Genomic DNA, 6,778 nt, shown 5'->3' with positions numbered 1-6,778 from the left:
ATCTAATTTTGTGTGAATAAAAAATAATGTATAGTAACAGCAGAGATGGATAGTAGTATGCTATGACAAAAATCTTGTTTGTAAGTGAAAGCTTAAAGTAGTAATTAGCCCTCCAAGTCTGAGATTTCCCAAGTCATTTGATCAAGTTTTCATAAAGATATGCACAAGCGTCCTTTTAAACAAATCTCATTTCTGCATCAGTCTTACGTCTTTCAGGCACCAGTAGAGCCATGGTCAATGCAAACGGTACCACAGGAATAAACTTCATTCTTCTAGGGCTCTTTAACCACACACAGATCCACCTATTCCTGTTTGCCATGGTGCTTATGATCTTCATCACCTCACTGATGGGCAACGCCCTTATGATCATTCTCATTAATGTGCACCCTCAACTCCACATGCCCATGTACTTCCTGCTTAGCCAGCTTTCTTTCATGGAGATGATGCTGGTCTCCACCATCCTTCCCAAAATGGCAGCCAACTACCTGATGGACACTAGGTCTATCTCTCCCACTGGCTGTGGAGTCCAGATCTTCCTGCTTCTCACTCTGGGAGGGAGTGAATGCTTCCTCTTAACGGCCATGTCCTATGACTGCTATGTGGCCATATGTCACCCACCGCGCTACCCCATTCTCATGAGTCGGAAGCTCTGTTTACTCATGACATCAGGTTCCTGGCTCCTGGGAGGGATTGATGGGCTGATGCAGGCTGGTGCTACTTTGAGCTTCCCTTACTGTCACTCACAGGAAATCAATCAGTTTTTTTGTGAAGCACCATCATTGGTACGCCTTGCCTGTGCTCACACCACGATTTTTGAGTTTTTCATGTATGTCTGCTGCATTCTGATGCTCTTGATCCCTTTGTCTCTCATTTTGGCCTCATACAGTCTTATCCTGGCTGCAGTGCTCTGCATGCGGTCAGCTGGAGCTAGGAAAAAAGCCTTTAAGACCTGCTCCTCTCACTTGGCGGTTGTGGGACTCTTCTATGGCACCATCATGTTCATCTACATGAGGCCCAAATCTAACGGTTCAGAGGACCACGATAAGGTGGTCTCAGTGTTTTATACCATCTTCACACCTGTCTTGAACCTCCTTATATACAGTGTGAGAAAGAAGTCAAGGGGGCCTTGAGGAGGTGGCTGGAAAAACATTTTATGTGATATCAATGCTGAGCATAATTTGCCAAAAGGGCAGCAACCAAACTTGATACTGGTTACGTTTCCAAAATATTGTTTTGCTCTTTTGTTCATCCCATTTAAATTCTTCTTTTGTGTTGTATCAAGTTATTTTGCTCTTACTTTGCCAATCTGGCTGTATTGTTTTTATTATGGTAAACTTATTATGATTATTTTTATATATGGTAAATTAATTAAAAATTATATTTGTCCTCCTGTCATAACTTGCAGTGGTGTTTTTGCTCTGAAATTAGGGCTTTGGCAATAAATATGAGTGATTGAGTTTCTAAATAGCATATGATACGTGTATAATTTGTATTTTTTGATAAATAATGGAAATCATTAATTTTGATGGGGATAATACCTTTTGAAAACAAAACATAGATCCTAAATCACATAATGAAGATAAACTAAATTCAAATGAAATAAGGACCCAATGTGACCATCAAACATAAAATACGTAAGAAGGTATCAAGAAATATTTGCAAAATGTTGCTGTGGGAAAATTTGTTAAAGAAACTTCCAGACAGAATATAAAAATGCTAATTGGCTTTTCATGACCTATGTTAAAACCTAAGAGTAGAGAGATGAGCTGAAGAAAAAAATATATTGTGTACAAAGGAGTCAGTACACAGTGGATTCAAAAATAAAACTTTCTCTCAGCAAAGAGGTCTCAAATTAAGAAAGGGCCTCAGGCCAAAGATCCAACACAAGTTGTGACTCTAAAATCATTTATTAAGGCTTCAGGACGATTTAAGACACAGTATCTTAAATAAACATACAGACAAAAGACCTTCTATAAATCTTGAGAGTCTTGTAGATTCTCTTTAGTTAAAAATAAATAGGACTACTAAAATGTTTTAGGGCACTGTAGTGCAGCAGAGTCATAGGAAGCCCAAGGTTCGTAGTTGTGGGTTTTGTCTAATGGAGTAAATTCCAGTAAGATTCATGGAAAACTCGCAATGTTTGCAAGCATGTTTTTCTGACAGAAATATCACTAGTTTGGTCTAAGGAGTAAGCTGATTGAGGTGACTACTCAGTTTTCTTATGGTAGAGCAAGGGTGACTCAGAAAGCAGAGGCAAAAATCATGTAGAATAATTCCCAGAGAATCACACTGAATCTTAATTAAGGAGCTGGCAACAATTTCTACCAGAATTTTAAGTGACTGTATGCCGCCCCGTTCCCTATTTTAAGAAGTGTCTTAAGAGTAATTGTGTTAGTGCAATTATATAATCCCCATGCTGTGACAAAGAGAGAAACCAAGACTCCTGGTGCACATCCCCAGCTGAGAGCCCAGCCAAATTCAAAGCCATTTTTTTCAGTCCTTGGTGGCACATCATGCAAGTGTATCTTTCATCTCCCAGTTGAGCCACTTCCACTGATGATGCATGGAGTAGCGATGAGCTGTCCCTGATGAAACCTGCTGAAATTGCAAATTCATTTGCAAAATAAATAATTGTTTTAAACTGCTGTGCTTTGTGGATACACACACACACACACTGGAATAGTGCTTAGGGGAATATATGTGTTACCTAAAACCCATAATAAAGATATCAACTACGTTTGAATAAAAGGGGTTATAATTCTCTTTCCCTACTTCATATAATCTGGAACCATTGTTCTGAAAATAATATTATTATCTGTTTAGAATTATTTTATATTACAGAGAAGTCTTACCACTTTGGCTTTGATTAAAGTTTTAAGATGTTCTAGAAGTGAAAAATCAAAAACAATGTGGTTGAGGAAAAACCACTTAGATTTTTCTGTGAGAAGGCCAGGGGTTGCCATCTGGGATCAGTCAACTAAGAACATGTACCTTGGGTAAGTTAGCTTCTCTGATATACAGCTATTCTGTCTATAAAAACAGCATTCCTAAAATTAAAAAAATATATACAATCAAGATTAGATTTAAGTTAGTAATGTGTGAAAACATGACAGAGACTTCAGTGCCTGGAAACATGGCAGATGAGGTATCATAACCAACACACAGAGCTAGTTGAATAGATAGATAGACAGACTTGGAAACAGATTATAGGTATGTGGATCTAAGTTTTTCTTTCATGCATTAAAGAACTACATATATATACCACAGACACACACATACACAAATAAAAACAGTAATTAGAAAAATAAGGCAGAAGGAAGTAGCTTCTTTACTAGAGTATTAGTCAAAGGAAATAAAAAAAACAATGCTGTATCAACTTTCATGGCTCTGTGTTTCATGGACAACAGGAGATAAACTACAAGGCCCCTAAAGGTGAGGATTCAGAAGAACTCTGAATAAACCAGGGAATGTAAGGGACAACACAATTCTGTTTGAGTTAGCTAGAAATTAACCTCCCAGCTCCTCAAGTAGGTCCAGGAAATCTGCAGAAAATTCTTTCTCAGTGAATGGCACCAAGTAGAGTGGCTGAGAACTCAGTCAAAAAATTGTAGGTCACATAAAAAGCCCATAACTGTCTGCTGGAGAGAGAGGTCCCATGGAGCAGCATTGCGGTACTAGACATGGGAGTGAAGAAGTATTCTTGGACATCCAGCCCAATAGGTTTTCAGATGACTCCAGCCAGTATCTGATTGCAACTTCAAAATAGACATTCCAGCAGGGAACCAACCCACTCGACCCAGAATCCTGGGGAGATAATAACTTATTGTTTTAAACTGCCAAGTTTTGTGGTGTTTTGTTAGACAGCAATAGCTGTGAAGATATGAGTTAAAATATATAATACCTTTTATTGTTTGAGTAGATGAAGTTGTAATAAAATTAGTTTTTGATTAATTAAGTGTATGGTACATTGTCCTAGATTATCACTAAACATAAAGAAGTAAAGTGCATATTGTCTTAAATGATACAAAGAAATCGTGAAATGCAAAAAATAATCAATCCAAAGAAGACAAGAATGACATGAAGGGGGGACACGGAGAAGATAGGTAACTAAAAATCACTACATTGAATAATATACTTCTTTTTTAATTTAAAATAAAAACACTAATAAGCTGAAAAACAAGTTTTTCAGCAAATGTAAATAGACTAAATGTTCCAAGCAAAGAATCTAGACTGGAGAAAACCTTTTAGTATTTTAAGTTGTTGTTCTTAGGTTCCTTCATGTCGGTTCCTACTCAGAGCGACCCTCTGTGCATCATAATGAAACACTGCCCCATTTCGCCCCAACCTAACTATCACCTCTATGTTTGAGCCCATTATTCCTGCCACTGTGTTAATCCATCATTTTTGCTGACCCTCTACTTCACCAAGCATGATGTCCTTCTCCAGGGACTGGTTCCTCCTTATAATATGTCCAAATTACGTGGGACAAAATCTCGCCATCCTTGCTACTAAGGAGCATTCTTGCTGTAATTCTTCCAAGACAAATTTGATCATTCTTTTGACAGTCCATTTTATGTTCAATATTTTCCACCAACGCCATGATTCTAAGGCATCGATTCTTCTTTGGTCTTCCTTACTATTGTCCATCTTTCACATGCGTAAGAGGCAACTGAAAATACAATGTCTTTGGTCAGGTGCATCTTAGTCCTCAAAGCGACATTTTTGCTTTTTAACACTTTAAAGAGGGCTTTTGCAGCCAATTTGCCAAATGCAATACATCCTTTGATTTTTTGACTGCTGCTTCCATTGGAGTTAATTGTAGATCAAAGTAAAATTAAATCCTTGACAATGGCAGTATTTTCTCCATTTATCACGATGTTGGTTACTGGTCCAGTTGTGAGGATTTTTGTTTATTTTGAGGTGTAAGTCATACTGAAGGCTGTAGTCTTTGATCTTCATCAGCAAGTGCTTCAAGTCCTCTTCACTTTCAACAGGCAAGGCTGTGTGTTCTGCATATTGCAGGTTGTTAATGAGTTTTTTTCTAATCCTGATGCTGCCTTCTTCATATAGTCCATCTCAGATCATTTGCTCAGCATACAGATTGAATAAGTATGGTGAAAGGATACAATCCTGATGCACATCTTTTCTGATTTCAAACTAAGCAGTGTCCCATTGTTGTGTTCCAATTACTGCCTCTTGGTGTATGTAGAGAATCTGCATGAGCAAAATTAAGTGTCCTGGAATTCCCACTCTTTGCAATGTTATCCAAAATTTATTATGATCCACTCAGTCAAATGCCTTTGAATAGTCAATATTCAACACAGATAAAAATCTTTCTGTTCCACCGTCAGCCCCTGGCCTTGTTCTGACTAATGATATTGAGCTTTTCCTTTGTCTCTTTCCATAGATGTAGTCGTTTTGACTTCTGTGTATTCCATCTGGCGAGGGCCATGTGCATAGTTACCGTTTATGTTGGTGAAAAAAGGTATTTGCAATGAAGAAGTCATTCGTCTCGCAAAATTCTATCATTCAATCTCTGGCATTGTTTCTATCACCAAGGCCATATTTTACAACTACCAATTGTTCTTCTTTGTTTCCAACTTTCACATTCCAATCACCAGTAATTACCAATGCATCCTGATTGCACGTTCAATCAATTTCAGACTACAGAAGCTGAAAAAAATCTTCAATTTCTTCAACTTTGTTCTTAGTGGTTACTGCCTAAATTTGAATGATAGTTGTATTAACTGGTCTTCCTTATAGGCCTATGGATATTATTCTATCACTGACAGCACTGTACTTCAGGATAGACCTTGAATTGTTCTTTTTGACGATAAATGTAACACCATTCCTCTTCAAGTTGTCATTTCCGTCATAGTAGGCTATGTGTTGTCCGATTCAAAATGGCCAATACCAGTCCATTTCAGCTCACTAATGCCTAGGATATCGATGCTTATGTGTTCCATTTCGTTCTTGAAGATTTCCAATTTTCCTAGATTCATACTTCGTATATTTCAGGTTCCAAGCATTAGTGGTATTTTCAATTGCCTCATATGCATGTGAAAGATGGACAATGAATAAGGAAGACTGAAGAAGAATTGATGCCTTTGAATTGTGGTGTTGGCAAAGAATATTTAATATACCAAAAGAACAAACAAATCTGTCTGGGAAGTAGTACAGCCAGAATGCTCCTTAGAAGCCAGGATGGTGATACTGCATCTTACATAATTTGGCCGTGTTGTCAGAAGAGATCAGTCCCTGGAGAAGGACATCATGCCTGGTAAAGTACAGGGTCAGCTTAAAAGAGGAAGACCCTCAATGAGATGGATTGACACAGTGTCTGCAACAATGGGCTCAAGCATAACAACGATTGTAAGTATGGCACGGGACCGGACAATGTTTCTTTCTGTGGTACATAGGATCGCTATGAGTCGGAAGCGACTCCACTGCACCTAATAACAATAACAATAAACATCTTTCTAGTATTCTCAGCTTTTAGCCAAGATCCACCAGACATCAGCAATTAAATCCCTCCTTCCATGTCATTTTCTTTATTTTTTTTCTTTTAAAACAGAATTTTTTTATATTTTAATATTTATTTAACCACAACTTATTTTAAAAAAAAAAGAAAGGGAACATATATCTATGTACCCAAAGCCTAGTACACAGAGCACATATTTCTTGTAGATCAGAGTCATTATACATGGTTGTCTGCCCAATGGATCAGAATCAAGTCATACAGAAATACAGCTGTAAATGGCTTCAGTATGTCATATCT

The 6,778-nt window shown here is 37.7% G+C and overlaps 1 pseudogene; it reads left to right on the top strand.

Moving 5' to 3' along the window:
• Positions 1-227: 227 nt before the first annotated feature.
• On the top strand, positions 228-1,240 carry LOC135229176 (olfactory receptor 2T33-like; annotated as a pseudogene).
• Positions 1,241-6,778: the final 5,538 nt, after the last annotated feature.

The sequence above is a fragment of the Loxodonta africana genome, unplaced genomic scaffold, assembly GCF_030014295.1.
Source record: "Loxodonta africana isolate mLoxAfr1 unplaced genomic scaffold, mLoxAfr1.hap2 scaffold_113, whole genome shotgun sequence".
Classification (NCBI taxonomy): domain Eukaryota; kingdom Metazoa; phylum Chordata; class Mammalia; order Proboscidea; family Elephantidae; genus Loxodonta; species Loxodonta africana.
This window is presented reverse-complemented; position numbering and strand designations above follow the sequence as displayed.